The sequence below is a fragment of the Pteropus medius genome, unplaced genomic scaffold, assembly GCF_902729225.1.
Source record: "Pteropus medius unplaced genomic scaffold, Ma_sr-lr_union100, whole genome shotgun sequence".
NCBI lineage: Eukaryota > Metazoa > Chordata > Mammalia > Chiroptera > Pteropodidae > Pteropus > Pteropus medius.
Genome location: NW_024349798.1, coordinates 14,205,961 through 14,220,849, shown reverse-complemented (window position 1 = coordinate 14,220,849; position 14,889 = coordinate 14,205,961). Strand labels below are relative to the sequence as shown.

At 46.8% G+C, this 14,889-nt stretch overlaps 1 protein-coding gene across 5 annotated transcripts in view; it reads left to right on the top strand.

Annotated features, from left to right (window-relative positions):
- Positions 1-793: 793 nt before the first annotated feature.
- MYH11 (myosin heavy chain 11) overlaps positions 794-14,889 on the top strand; it is a 111,451-nt gene continuing 97,355 nt past the window's right edge. For 4 of the 5 annotated variants that reach the window (XM_039885416.1, XM_039885418.1, XM_039885417.1 and 1 more), the window contains exons 1-2: positions 807-934; positions 2,666-2,868. The gene's annotated coding sequence lies outside the window, so the exon portion shown is untranslated. Of the gene's footprint in view, positions 935-2,665; positions 2,869-14,889 lie in introns of all 5 variants that reach the window. The other variant, XM_039885415.1, reaches the window with a different exon arrangement.

Sequence of the window (14,889 nt, the reverse complement as noted above, 5' to 3'; positions counted from 1 at the left end):
CTCACCAAACCTGGTTTCTCATCAGAATGGAGAAAAAAAAACTTTTTAAAGTACCTACTTGATAGGGTTGTTATAAGGATTAGGTAGGCTAATGCAATAAAAGTCAGGGTCTGGTTACCAAGGTCTTTAAAGAATCAGATGCAACCCCTTTGAAAGTGCGAGTGTTAAAAATGCCACTTCTCACTCTGAGCCCAGCAAGTTAGATTCTGACGGCCTGCCCTGCATTACCTTTCCATGCTGGGAAGGTGGTGATCCACGTCAGTTTCCCCCCTTCCATTCTCTGCTCCATAGCGTTTCTGTGCTAACGCAGGGACAATTTCCACTCCTTTTACAGTCTAGACATTAAAAGGCACTTGGGGAAGCAGCCCATTTATCATTTCTTGAAGAACTTTACCCCTAACTTCCCCATAACTTGAATTGCTGTCTCTTTTTGACTCCGATTTAGGCCCATTGAGGGCCGGGGGCCGGGCTTGGGTGTTTTTTGCGGGTGAAAACCAGGTGAGCTTGATGTTAGAAGAATGAGGAAGGGACCAAGAGGGTCCGAGCTGCAGAGCTCTGTGGAGGGGACTGGGAGCCTGCAGGCAGGCACTCGACAAGACAGGCTTTCACCGTTGTCCCCAAGGCCTGGTGCAGCTCTACTTGGTTTCATGTTTATTGAGCATCATAGCTAACAGGAAGCAATGCGGTACGTTTATTATACATGGATCATCTCAAGGACTGTTTACAAACAGCCACGAATAACGGATGTATTTCCCGTTTTACAGGTAGAGCAGCTGAGGCATGGAGAGTTCGAGTTACTTGCCCATGGTCACAGCTAGAAACTGGCACTGGCAGATTCAGACTCAGTCATCTAACTTTGGAGACCTGTCCTGGGCCTCAAGGCCAACTCTCCTGGGCATTTCCCTTTAGAATCTGGAGGTGAATCATGGCAAAGGTGGGCTCCAGTCCCAGTGAGAGCTGGGGCACTACTCCGGGACCTTAGTTTTCTCACCTGCGAAATGGGGGTATTAATAAAGCTCCTACCGTCCCCTGACTGGTTACCTGGGGAGGGTTAGTAGAATCAGACTGGGCGTGAGCCAAGCTCAGAGCCTGGCAAGGGTCTTCCAACTCCTCTAACCTCCCCAGACCCTCTGGTGGGAAGGAGTTGGGACCCACTTGGGACTGGGGCTCTGCGCCAAGCAGAGGGGAAGGGCTCAGGTGTTTAGGGGTGGGGTGGGGGGGTGAAAACCAGGTGAGGTTGATGTTGGAAGGACGGGGAAGGGATCAAGAAAATCTGCGATGCCGAGCTCTCGCGTGCGGGCCCCTCCCGCGCGCACAGCCGCGCCGCGGCCGCTCGGCACCATATTTAGTCAGGGGGAGCGGGCAGCCCCGGACTGGTATGCGGCGCTGGGAATTCCGCAGGAAGGAGCCCGCGCCTGCCCTTTTTGGGTTGTCTCCCGCCCAGCGCCCCCCGCCCGACCAGCCGGGAACCTCGGAGCCCGTGCCGGGCAGGGAGCAGGGCGTCCAGGCTGCCCGCGGGTCCCCGGCCTGGCGCCGTGCCAGCCCATCGCCTCGGCTTCCTTTTATGGCCAGTGTGTGTGCGTGTGACAGAGGGAAGAGAGACGGAGAAGACCGAGAGCCAGGCAGAGAGAGGGAGAGACTGGAGACAGAGACAGAGACAGCGTGAAACATAACGGGTGAGAGACACTGAGGCCAGACAGATCAGAGACAGTGAGACATACGGGAGAGACACCAAGGCCAGAAACAGAGTGAGACATGAGAGAGACAGTAAGAGAGACAGCAGTGGGCAGTGGTAGAGACATACAGAGTGACAGATAAAAGGCATAACAAGACAACTGCTGATGGAGAGACGCAGTGGCAGACACAGGAGGCAGGGCTGGACATGGGGGTAACGGAGTGGTACTTAGAGCAGGGAGTAAAAAAATATCAGGCAGCTTCTTCATTTGCAGGAATTTCTTGGGGCAGAGAGAAGTTGAGGCGAACTCGCATACATACACCAGACATACACCTTGGAAATTACAGTATTTCATTATCACATCTCACACACGTCCCAGCTTCGGACACCGAGGCTCAGAAAACAGGAGAAGGAAAATGACTTGCTTGAGGTCACACAGCCAGGGATTGGCACCCCGGGACCTTAAGTCACAACAACGGATTTTTTTTTTGCTTGTGGATGGAGGCGGGGATGGCAAGTTGGGAAAAGTGAAAACTTCCCCTTCCCGCACAATTCCCAGCAGTCGGAGGCCCCAGCTTTGCACTTTGCAAAGTTCAAAAAAATCCCCCTTTCCAGCATTCATGCAGCGCAGCCGGCCCCCTTCCCAGACTGCAGGAGGCAAATAACATGGAGAGTGAGGCGGCAGGGCTTCACTCGACCCCGCACCGTTCCCCCTGGTGGCGGGGGGCGCGGGGAGGAAGCGGTTAAAGCCCGTGCGGCTGTAATTTTGAAGCATCCCCAATAGACGCTGGCCGCTCGACTCCTTTCTCTAGGGATCCGAAGTCTCGGAGCGGGGGGACGGGAGCGGGGGGTGTGACAGCGCTCCTGCGGGGCACGCCCTTGCCGGGAGCCTCCGTCGCCACGCCTCCGCCGCAGGTGCGCCCTTGGAGCGCCAGCAGCGCACGTGCGCCTAAGGGCCTGCACAAAAGCCCCGCTTCTCCCGCCCTGCAGGGGGCGCTGCGCCGGGAGCAGCCCGGGACCCTCCCGTACTCCGCCCTCCTGGGCCGCCTCCCCCTCCCCACCCACCGGCAGCTCCCGGTCTATAAAGAGAGGCGTCCCAGGCGAACCCGGAGATTTGGACGCCACTGCCTGGGAGGTGTGCCAGATCTGACTTCTCCATCCAGTTCCTCCTCCGTTATCCCCTCAATTGATCTGTAAGTAGTGTGGTCCTCGGGAGGGGAAGGGGAATTGGGTGTGTGTGGGAGGGTTAGAGGTCCTACAGGGGCTGGGGAGCGGCGAGGTGTACCTGTTGCGGTTCTCATAAGGACTATGGTGACAGGGTGGGGGTTCACAGTTTTTATTGCTCTGCCCCATCATCCCAGATTTTTCCCAAACCAGGAGCTCGCAAGGTAGCCAATAAGTACCACCTTGAGGCTACTTCTGAAAGATAACAACGCCTGGGCCCAGCTCCAGTTACACTAGAATCTCCAGAAAAACTGTAAAAAAATTAAATAAAAAAGGAGTCCCCGGTGATTCTTGTTACGAGGCAAATCCGGGAGATGTGCTTCCTTACAAATCTCAGGTCTAGCTTTGACAGCCAGGCTTCTAACTTTTATTCTAGGCACAAAAAGAGTGCAGCTGAAGTCACTGAAAAGTCATTTCCTACCACGTAGGCAGGCCAGGTGTCACTCCACGTGGATCTGGAAGTATTGTTTAGTTCTGCTGATAAGTTAAAAACACAACAGGCACATGGTCCGCAGAGAGGGACGTGTTTTTCGTCAGTCCAGAGGATGTGCGTGTTGATAACCCTGGAGCGATGAGGCTGGTTGTGCTCCATGTCCTTTATTATAGCCCAGTTTTCTTCCAGGCCCCTTCCCTCCAATTTTTAAAAAATCTCATTCAGGTGGACCACAGGGGCCTCAAATTTGACACCCACACAAAGGCCAGAGTCCCCATTTGCCTCTATGGCCTGCAGGTGCACTATATAGGATTGCACTGGGATTTCCTGCAGACCAGCCAGTGCGAAGTGAGTGTGGCTACTGCCTGTTATAAGTTTTCCTCCTGCACAGAGAGCTGGTGGAGATTTAGCTGCTTGAGGAAAGGCACCCTTCAAAGCTCAAGAAGTAAAATATTTAGAAACCAGAGACAGGGAGCAATTAGTTACAGTATTAACAACTGATAGATTACATTGCAAACTGGGTTTGGCAAAGGGAAGGCTGTTAGTAAATTGCTTTGTATAGTTTTGCTCTGTTTGGCGCAGTCTGGGATTTTAGAATTTTTAGACAGAAGGAACTTGAAGATCCTGAACTAGAAGTCATGAGATGGCAGTATGTAAAGTAGGATATTGAATATCCCTGAGGAAAAGCAGTCTTGCCTTGCTGCTTCCCCTCTGAGGCTGCTGCCACTGATGGAGCACTTACGTGCCAGGCACTGTAGCAGTGTTTGACTTAATGTATCGCATTTAGTTATTGCAACTACCTTGACCCCTGTCTTTTTTCTTTACCACAAACAAAAACTGTTAGAGTCAAGTTTCTGGTGGGACCAAACGCTTCCAGGAAGGCACGTGTTTATCATCTTCTCTTTGAAGAAAACATAAACTGACCTTTCGAAAAATTAAAATAAAAGGCACTGTTTGGTATTCAGCTGGCCCGATGACCTTAGGTGGGCTGTCATCCCAAGAGTCTGAAACTTGAACTAGCTGGGCCTTCATCAAGAAGCTTCTGGGGCTCACCTCGTAAACACCGTGTGTTTTTAAATTTTCGTGTCTGAAATAGACGTATTATTCCGTACAAGGTACTTGTTATCCTTACTTTTCCCTGGGAGGGCTGAGATTGAGGCAAACATGCCCATTTATGGTAGCATTCTCCATGAGGCTATCCCCAGCCCCGTGGCAAATGAGCTATCCCCAGCCCCGTGGCAAATGAGCCTTGTGTTGCAGCTTTGTTGGTGGGAACTCTGGGGATTTCTCTGCCCTTGTCCTTTTTCTTCAGGACCGAATGGAGGAGCCTGGAAGAGAAAGCATTTGGAGGAAAGGGGGATTACTTTTCCTCGCTCCTCTCTTATTTGGAAGTTTTATTTTATTTTTTTTGGCAGGAGGAGGTGTCTCCTTTCGTCAGTATGATGGGTCCAAGCAGGTGGATTTTATGCTTTCAGCACAACCGTATAATTCTCACATCAGATACATGTTAGATTTTTTTCTTGAAAAGCAAGTCCAATTTTACATCCGTGGGAATCCTAGACTGTCACAAGCAAATTTAGACATCATCCACACTGGTCTTCCCAAACCTCAGTTTTCCCATCTGTAAAATGGAGCCGATGAGAATAGCTAATGTTAGTCGAGCACTTTTGCCAGATGACGTGCTAAGTCCTTTACGAGCATCATGTTACTGCCTTCACAATAACCCTTTGGAGTAGATGCTGTTATTATGCGCCCCGGTTTACAAATGCCGAGTCTGAGTGACTTAAGAGAACTCGACTAGCCAATAAGGAAGACCGAATTCTACAAAGCTAATGCTTTCTAACCCCAGAGCTTAAGGGAAGGTCAAATGGGATAATGTGTATGAAGGGCTGGGCACAGTCTCTGGCCCTGGTCACCTTCAGTGGATGGTTATTTATAACATACACGACCAGGTCTTGCTCAATGTGATTCAGCTGGTACTCAGTGGAACCAGGAAGCCTATTGTGTGGTCTTTCCATAAAGAAGAAATTTGTCCCTAATGGTTTTGTGTGTGTGTGTGTTATCTCTTTTCATAAACTCAATTCTTATTTGGACTAAAGGTGGTGATTAGAATCTTCTGCTTTAATGTAGCTACACTTCCTCACTTGTGTCAGGAACATTAGAAATTCTAGTTATACTGGCCCATCGGCGACTCATTTAGGGTCACGTTGGCATCCTTTAAAAGCTTCCACCTGTGAGTAGGAGAAGCCTGTCTGGCTTTCACCGTGGTTTTGCTGTTCTCAGGGGGTCTCCTCCCTCTACTGACTTTTAAACACATTTAACCATGGCCACACGGTGGAGGAAAGACTGAGTTGGGAGAACGCCAAGCAGGAATCTGAAGGAACTTTTGTAGGGAATTAAATGAGCCAGGGAGCAGCCAGTGCTGCCCGTTGTAACTGCAGACGGAAGCTGGCTACCTCCGACTTAGGTCAGTGATTCAGGGCCTGGGGAGGACTCGCCACCTGCTCACTCATGCAGGCTTGAACAGTCTCCCTTCCACTGGTGAGCATGCTTCCAAGACACAGACGCTCGGAAGGGGCCAGTGTCTGAGACCACTAGGGTCATTGTAGCCATCCCCCAGTCTCCAGGTAGAGTGCTTTTCTCTCTGATCCTCTTCCCCCTTCCCCCCTCTTCCCTCCTCCCCATCTCTAGATGTCATCATGGTTCATGTTTCCTTGTGCATCTTTCTAAAACTTTTCTATGCCAAATCTTCCTTTTCTACACAAATATTGGCATTCCGTAAATTAAGTTTCCCCTGCCCCACACACACTTAATTCCATATCGTCAACATTTTCTATATTGGCACGTTTTAGGCTTTTCTTTTTCTTTTTATCAGCTGCATAATACTGTTATTATATGGAAGCATAGCATCTTCCTGAGACAACCTCTTATGGAAACATAACAGCTTCAGTCCACCATTTCTTATCAACAGGGTTCCAAGGAACATCCTGGGTATCTATTTTGTCAAATTGCATGATTTATCTGTAGGATAAATTCCTAGCAATGCATTTGCTAAGTTAACGAGCAGGTGCATTTAAAATGGATAGACATTGCTAAATGGTCTTCTGCAGACACTAAATTTAAACTTCTAATGGTCTCACATGAGACTGTGCGTTGACTTTTAAGCTGTGCCATGTCAGAGTTGTAAGATACAAAATACAATGAGGCTTCTTGGGCCTGAAATGATCAGTTCTGTCTGTCCCCAAAGAAACCTCCATAGGAGCTACCGTACCTCTTGCTAACCCAGCGCTCTTGGTAGGAAGGAAAAGTAAGTTAGCTTTATTAATTAAAAAAACTTCCTTATGGAATTACTTTAAAAACAGTTAGGATTCAAGTGAGTTAGACAGATATCCTGAGGCAACAGTCACATGGCAGGTTTACTGCTCACCTTTTGCCTGTTAGATGAGGTCAGGCTTCCTTGGGACCATGCCAAGGGGACCAGGCCGTGGAGCAAGGAAAAGGTTTTCTGCTGAGAGGAGGTCGGGTCTCAGACAGATCTGGGTTCAAATCCTGGCTCCAACTTTTACTAGAGAATGCCTTTAGTTTACTTTTCAGGACCTTGGTAGTATTATAGGAATAATAAATATTGCCCATTTATGAGACATGGTGAGATGGTGTGTGCAATAAATTGCCTGGTCTGATAGCCCATGAATCAAGGGTCCGGGTAACTATAGTGGTTGTTATTAACAGATTTAGAGTCCCAGCTGCCCAGTCCCTCTCCTGCTTCCCTCTGCATACCTGGCTCCTCCCACACCTGGGCCAGGCCTAGAACAGCTTCTCCTCTGCAGAGGCTCTTCCAGCTGGTGGGTTGTGTGCTAGGTCAGGCCCAGAGGCTTTCACTTTGCCTGTCTGGCATTTACAATGTGCAGTGATTTAACTTTAGGGGTGAGGATTTCGAACTTCAATTCGGTCTTCCAGGTCCGTTGAAAATCTGGCTCTACAAGGCCCACAGGCCTGCTAGGTGACACAAACTGGAGTCAAGCTGCCACCTTGGACAGGTGGAGAGGGCTCTGCCCAGCCACCTCTGGTCAGGGGGTCTCTGTATTGCTCACCTGACCTCGAGGGCTTTAGGGGTCTGTGTCCAAAATCTTGAACCAGCGGCTTGGCAGTAAAATCCTGAGGGAAGCTGTCGAGCAGGCCTGATGTTATACAGATCCTGTATTCTTTGGGCTCTGGGGTATTTTACTCATTTTTCATTAATGTAGAAGCAGAAGGGGAGGACCTTTTACTCCTGAGCTGCTCTGAAGAAAATAAAACTGATGCTAAAACAAACTAATGCAGCTGAACATTCTCAGTTGGTCCAATTTCAGCTCTTTGATCTGGAATCACATATACCATAAACTGTTAGAGCTGGGCCAGCCCACCACCACCTCTGCCCCCACCCACCCCAAATGAAAATTGCAAGACCCAGAGAGGGAGAGTGACTTGCCCAGAGTCACACAGCGAGTTGGGAGGAGAGCTGTGACTTGAAACCTTGCGGTTTTATAGAGGCTAAGAAACAACTTGTTTGTGCTCAGAGAGTTAAGCCATTTGTTGTTGGCAAGGAAGCCAAGACTGTGTATAGGGCTGACACACTCAGCTGTGTCAAACATTGCAAATGCCAATAGTGACAGAGTCCTTTGCTTTCATCAAAACATTTGAGAGCAGCCCTTGATCATGAACTGTACTTATATCCATCAGTCCTGTGTAATCACCTGGAAGTGTCCTTCTAGCCCTAGGAGCTGACACAGGACATGGAGGGAGACATGGAGGAGAAGGAGGGCTTGGGGAGGAAGAAAGAAGGACTGAGGGTTGTCCCTTGAGGTCTGGCCATGTGGGCGGCTGGCTGTCTCTTGTCTGTTCTGCTATGACCTTGCTCATTTGGCATTCCAGGTCGGTACTGACTAGTGACTGTCCTGAGCTTTAACTGCCTTTCCCAAGAGAGGTCATCTTTTTCCTCTAAAGCAGTGGTTCTCACTGGGGACAGTTTGGCACCCCAGGGGACATCTGGCAGTGTATGGAGACATTTTTGGTTGTCATGGCTTGGAAGGGGATGCTACTAGCATTGAGTGGGCAGAGGCTAGAGATGCTGCTGAACGTTCCACAGTGCATAGGACAGACACAGAATTGTTTAGCCCCAATATCAGTAGTGCTGAGGTCGAGAAACCCTGCTCAAAATTAAGGACCACAGCAGGATGGACTAAATTTTGCTTCTGTCCAGCACAGGGAGAGTTCTATCATGGGACTAGGTGATCTCTGATCTCTGCTGCAATTTTGCAAGCTGCTTTTCCTTCCCCATTAGGCCTCACCTAATGCCTTACCTGACATTCTCTGCCTGATTGTCCACCCCACCAAATTTGGAAAACTCAGAGTTCTGGATACATGCTGAGGCAAGTCCTTGTAACGATAAAACCAAATTATCCGGAGCCTTCAAGATGCCAAGTCTGATGCAGAATGTGTCCTGTGTGTGGCTGTGTTTCCTTTGGTCTTCAAGTTCTCTGCCTGTTCCCTAGAAGATGGACAATACAGAAAAGATCACTTTGAAACTGTATCTTGATTTAGTGTCCACCCTAACTAGCTGTGCCATGATGAGCAAGTTACGCAACCTCTCTGTGCCTTCATTTCCTCATGTGCAAACCAGAGGTAATGGTGCCTCTCATAGAGTTTTTGAGGGGATTAAATCAGATAATTGCTGGCACTCAATAAGATTTAGCAGCTATGATTACTAATATTAACATTGTTAGTTTGCCAGGCTCACTGAATTTTCTCCAGAGCACATCTCTGGGATTGTCAGTATTTGGTGGCAAAGAGGTCTGTGGCTGAGTTGTATTGGAGGGTCCAGGGTTCAAAGGAGTGAAATGGCTTTCAGATTTCAGGACTCACCAGGATCTTGGGTGTCCTGATAAGTTTTCTGCCTCTCAGTGAGGGGAGGGAATATGGAGCACTTTTCAGATGGATTTGACCACAGAACTTTTTGTTGTTGTTTTGAAGTGTTTCAGCCTCCCCCGAATCTCTCCCCACCACCTCCCCAAATATTTCAAGAGATTAGGGTTCCAAAGAACAGACTGGGAAACACTGTTCTAGGGTGAAGCCACACTCCTCTTCCCTTTTCTTCCCTCCTTTGACCAAAGCAGATGTCACACATTGTAACTGTCAGAGGCATCAGAGCCGTGGGAAGCAAGTCAGCTTCTCTCTCTCCTTTTTTGGACAGGCACCGAGTCTTTGCATTTGATCTTGTTTGTGTTTTTCGAATCCTAGATTAGACAGGGTTCCCAGCAATGGGGGTTCTTGTGTCCTTTTAATTTTCCGATTGTATTTTTTCGCTGTTGTTTTACTTTTAAGACAACTCACCAACATTGCAATTAGAAAGAGCCCACTTAGTTGTCACATTGCTAGTAACAAATAAAACACTTCTCCCGGCCCTTTTGAGTGTCATCAGCTACATTGAAAAACTTCTCATCGATTGAACACTAATATAAATATACTTAACACCGCTGAACTGAACAATTAAATGGTTAAAGTGGTAAATCTTATTATGTTCTGTGTATTTTACTGTACTTAAAGATAAAAAGGAAAAGAGAAAGAATATCAAAATTTTTCATGGATGTGTACTTTATTTCCAGAAAAAGGGCACATACCTGTGGATGTGCAGCTGGATGAATTTTCACAGAGGGAACATAGCCATGCAGCTGGCATTCAGATTAAGAAACAGAACATCAGCCCACAAGCCCCCTCATGCCCTACCCTTCCGGTCATGACGTTTGACTTCTATCACCCTTGGTTAGTTTTACCTAGTTTTGGACCTCCTATTACCAGAATCACACAGTGTGTCCTTCTTGGCGTCTACCTTTTCAAGTGTGTCTTTCAGATTTGTTCTTATTGTGGCGTGCAGCTGATTTGAGACCCATTTTGAATGTTTATTAGGTGCCATCACTCTGTGAGGTTCCTTAAAAGATTGGTTCATTTATTGCAAAATACCCCACTGAGCTTCTGACACACCTGTCAGGCTTGTGTGGGAGGCAGAGCATCGTGTGGCATTGGACCTGGGTTTGGATCCCAGCTCTGCCACTTTTTGGTTGTGTGACTTGAGGCAGCTTCCCTTGCCGCTCCGAGCCTCAGTTTCCGTACCTGTACAGTGGAGCGGATCATAAAACCCAACTCCTGAGGCTGTGGTGATGTTTCTTGGCGATCCTGCGTGTGAAGGATCAAGCCTGTTAGGGGTCCTTGAGTGTGAACCGTCGCCGTTGACATTCAGAAAACTTGGCCCCGGGTTTGACATACAGGCCATATGGGAGATGGCGCAATATTGGCAATGCTTAGAAGTAGGAGATGGCTTTGTAAATTTTATATAGCAATATTTTTCCTTTTAAGGAAAATGTTAGACATGAAAAATAAAACAGTATAACACACCTGCAGAGACCTTGTCACACAGCTTCAGCAGTTTTCAGCACTCCAGCCAATGTTGTTTCCCCTCCGGGTCCGTTCATTTACTCTCCACCCTGATTCTTTTGAGATAAGCCCCAGGTTTGCCTTTTCATCTATAAATACTTCCCATTTGTCTCCAGAAGGAATGGACTCACTCTCTAAGTAGATAAAGAGCACAGGACTATTTTCTGGATTATCTCATAAACTTTTTTTTTGGAGAAGTTGTCAAATAAAATTTTATTTTTTCTGACCACTATGTTCAATTCCTCAAAGTGTTCCAATTAAGGGGGAGCGTTTTGTAAAATGCAAAATGTATCTTTATTTGCTTTTAAAAATAATTTTTTATTTTTCAATTACAGTTCAGATACAATAATATATTAGTTTCAGGTGTACAATATAGTGATAAGACATTTATATAGCATATGAAGTGATCACCTCAATAAATCCAATACCCATCCGATACCATACATTATTTTTACAATATTATTGATTATATTCCTCATGCTGTACTTTACATCCCTGTGACTGTTTGTAACTGCCAATCTGTACTTCTTAATTCCTTCCCCCTTTTCACCCATTCCCCTAAAACCCATCCCATCTGGTAACTATCAAAATGTTCTCTGCATCTATGAGTTTGTTCGTTTTGTTTGTTTACTATGTTCTTTTGATTTCACATATGTGTGAAATCATATGGCGTTTGTCTTTCTCTATCTGACTGACTCCACTCAGCACAATACCCTCTAGGTCCATCCATGTTGTTGCGGGTGGGAAGATGTCATTCTTTTTCATGGCTGAGTAATGTTCCATTGTATATATGTACCACCTCTTCTAAATTCATTCATCCAGTGTTGGACAAGTTGACTATTGTAAATAATGCTGCAGTAACCATAGGGATTCAGATGTCCCTTCAAAGGAGTGTTTTGGGTTTGTTTGGATGAGTACCCATAAGTAGGATTACTGGGTCCTTCTTTGTCTCTCATTATAGCCTTTGTTTTAAAGTCTATTTTGTCTGGTATAAGTATTGCACTCCAGCTTTTTTTTTTTTTTCATTCTCATGAAATATCGTTTTCCATCTCTTTACTTTTAGTCTGTGTGTCTTTCAATCTGAAGTGAGTCTCTCGTAGGCAGCATATGTAAGAGTCTTGTTTTCTTATTTATTCTGCCACCCTGTGTCTTTTGATTGGAGTATTGAATCCATTTACATCTAAATGGAGTATTTAATCCATTTACATCTAAAATAATTGTTGCTAGGTATGTAGTTATTGCCATTTTATTCATATTTTTTTATCTTTTTTCTTAAGTCCCTCCAACATTTCCTGTAATACTGGCTCGTGATGAACTCCGTTGACTTTTTCTTCTCTGGGAAACTATCTGTCTTTTAATTCTAAATGACAGCTTTGCTGGGTAATCTTATTTATAGGTCTTTACTTTTCATCACTTCGAATATTTCATGCCAGTCCCTTCTGGCCTGCAAAGTTTCTTTTGAGAAATCAGCTGACAATCTTATGGGATCTCCCTTGTAGGTAACTACCTGTTTTTCTCTTGCTGCTTTTAAGATTCTTTGTCTTTAACCTTTGGCATTTTAGTTATGATGTGTCTTGGTGTGGGCCTCTTTGGGTTCATCTTATTTGGGACTCTCACTGTTTCCTGGGCTTTGATGTCTATTTCCTTCATCAGGTTAGGGAAGTTTTCTGTCATTATTTCTTCGAATAGTTTTTCAATTCTTTGCTCTCTCCTACTTCTGGTATCCCTAAGATGTGAATGCTGGTACACTTGGTGTTGCCCAGAAGCCCCTTAAACTAGCCTCATTTGGGGGCTTTTTTCTTGTTGCTGTTCTGATTGGGTGTTTTCTGCTGCTTTATCTTCTAAATTGCTTATTCGATCCTCTGCTTCATTTAATCTGCTGTTGATTTCTCGTAAGGTAGTCTTCATTTCAGTTATTGTATTCTTCATTTCTGACTGGTTCTTTATGTTTTCTCTCTCCTTGTTAAAGTTCTCACTGAGTTCATCTGTTAGTCCCCTAAGTTCATTGAGAGTCTTTCTGACCAGTGTTCAGAAAGCTGCATTGGGTAGATTGCTTATCTCTGTTTTGTTCAATTCTTTTTCTGGAGCTTTGTTCTGTTCTTTCACTTGGTACATGTATCTTTGTCTCCCCATTTTGGCTGCCTCCCTGTATTTGTTTCTCTGTATTAGTGTGGCTAGGTCTTCCAGCTTTACTAGAGTGGCCTTATTTAGTAGCTATCCTATGGAGCCCAGGGGTGCAGTCTCCCTGGTTACCTGAGCTGGGTGCTCCAGGTGTGTCCCTGTGTAGGTTGTGTGCACCTTACTGTTGTAGTTGAGCCTTGGTTGCTGTTTGAACATCAGTGGAAGGACTGACCCTCAGGCTGATTGTGAGGACTCCCTGCCCAGTCTCTTCCTTGGATGTGGTCCCAGGAGGTGTTCTAGCTCAGTCCGAAGCCAGCCACCAGGTGTGCTGGCCCCAGGGCCTCCTGAGATGGACTCTGCTGCAGGCTAAGTTTAGCCACAGCATGGGGCCACCTGGAAAGAACCACTAAGCAATCTACAAATGCCCGCCACCACTCATCCTGGGCTTGGAAGTATCTTGAGATGAGAGGCCAAGCCACAAACAGGCCAGCTGCCACTAGTGCTGGGCTTGGGGCTGCTCAGCAAGAGGTATGGGGCATGCTGAGGCCAGATGTTGCTTGTTTGGGTTTTGGGAACCTTTGAGAGATTTTAGGAAAGTCCACAACATGAGCCCAGACGGGCCATTTGTATGAAAAAGCCACTGGAAGCGGCTTGGGTGGGCCTGCAGGTTGGGAGGGGTGGGCCCAAGGGAAGGCAGGAGGCCGGGAGTGTGACTGGTGATAGCCAGGCTGATGGAAACTCAGACATGGCGGCCGCCTGCGTCTGCACACTGGATGAGCAGAGGACTGAACAAAGGAACAGTGGCCTCTGCCAGCACTTCTGCCTGGGATAAAGCTGCCTCTCGAGCCCCTACCCTGAAGCCCGACAATTTGGTTCCTCCCCACATGTCTTTGGCGCCCTTTGAGCCACTTCTCCAGCACCACCGCCCAGAGGAAGACCCGCGACCCCCTGCCACCCACCCCCATCGCACTCAGTCACAATCCCTGCTGAATTTCACATCCGGGTGTCGTGAGGACTTCTCTGGGGAGCCTGGTGTCGGCTGGGACCACTTGCTCCTCCAGGGGGACCCCTGCAGCCAAGGTACTTCTGCTGATTCTCAACTGCTACATGCGGGTGTGGGATCAGCCCCTTTCGCATCTCTGCCCCTCCTACCAGCCTCAAGGTGGTCTGCTGTTGTCCTCAGAGGTAGGATTTCTGTTCCGCTAGACTTTAGGCAGTTTTCAGTGATGGTTGTTCTGTAGTTTAGTTGTAATTTTGATGTGGTCTGGGAGGAGGGAAACACAGTGTTTACCTGCTCCACCATCTTGACTGGAAAATCTAAAGTGTACCTTGATTTGTGATTTGCCCTGTATGTGTATATGTATGTTGGGATGAGATGGGAACTCTTTACCTGCCTATATCTGTGTTTATCTTTTATTGTACTTGTTTGGCTTTTTCATGGTGAAAAATTTCAAACATATGCAAAAGTAGAGAGAATGGTATGACACCCCCCACCCGCCCCCTGCCGCCCCAGATACCTGTCACTCAACTTCGATCATTATCAACACTTGAGGCTAATCTCATTTCATCTTCACCTTCCCCCATTTCTCTTAGATGTCTTAAAGTCTTTTCTAATCTATAGGTTCCCCTGCTCTTTTTCTCGTACTTTATCTGGGTTAAAGAAACTAAGTCATTTGTCTTATGCTTTCCCATCTTGTGGACTTTGTTGCGTGCCTGTGACATTGTTTAGAGTATTCCCTGTGCCCTGCATTCCCTCTAAATAAGTGTTAGATCCAGAGGCTTCAGTCTGCTTTGGTCCCCTACCCTCTTTTCCTTTTTGTAAGAATATTTCATTGATGGTGGTGGCACTTCTTACAGCATCTCATCTGCAGAAACGATGTCTAATCCACTCTTTCTTTGTATGATGTTAAGAATTCATTATTAGGTTTAGGTAGTGACAACCTGGTCTCCCCATTATAAAGTTCTCCGT